Source organism: Limulus polyphemus, unplaced genomic scaffold, assembly GCF_000517525.1.
Source record: "Limulus polyphemus unplaced genomic scaffold, Limulus_polyphemus-2.1.2 Scaffold586, whole genome shotgun sequence".
In the NCBI taxonomy this organism is placed as follows: Eukaryota; Metazoa; Arthropoda; class Merostomata; order Xiphosura; family Limulidae; genus Limulus; species Limulus polyphemus.
In genome coordinates this window covers 401,873-402,676 of record NW_013666196.1, presented here as the reverse complement: position 1 = coordinate 402,676, position 804 = coordinate 401,873, and positions in this window count along the sequence as shown.

Below are 804 nucleotides of genomic sequence, written 5' to 3'. Positions count from 1 at the left end.
ACATAAAGTATCTAGGCCGCCTAGTTGGTAAAGGATAGATAGAGTGTCTAGGCTACATGGTGGGTAAAGGATAGATAGCGTGTCTAGGCCACATGGTGGGTATGGGATCGATAGAGTGTCTAGGCTACATAGTGGGTAAAGGATCGATAGAGTATCTAGGCCACGTGGTGGGTAAAGGATAGATAGGGTATCTAGGCCACATAGTGGGTAAAGGATAGATAGAGTATCTAGGCCACATGGTGAGTAAAGGATAGATAGAGTGTATAGGCTACATGGTGGGTAAAAGATAGATAGAGTGTCTAGGCTACATGGTGGGTAAAGGATCGATAGAGTATCTAGGCCACGTGGTGGGTAAAGGATAGATAGAGTATCTAGGCCACATAGTGGGTAAAGGATAGATAGAGTATCTAGGCCACATGGTGGGTATGGGATCGATAGAGTGTCTAGGCTACATGGTGGGTAAAGGATCGATAGGGTATCTAGGCCACATAGTGGGTATGGGATCGATAGAGTGTCTAGGCTACATAGTGGGTAAAGGATCGATAGGGTATCTAGGCCACGTAGTGGGTAAATTATAGATAGAGTATCTAGGCCACATAGTGGGTAAAGGATAGATAGAGTATCTAGGCCACATAGTGAGTAAAAATAGATAGAGTGTCTAGGCTACATGGTGGGTAAAAGATAGATAGAGTGTCTAGGCTACATGGTGGGTAAAGGATCGACAGAGTATCTAGGCCACGTGGTGGGTAAAGGATAGATAGAGTATCTAGGCCACATAGTGGGTAAAGGATAGATAGAGTATTT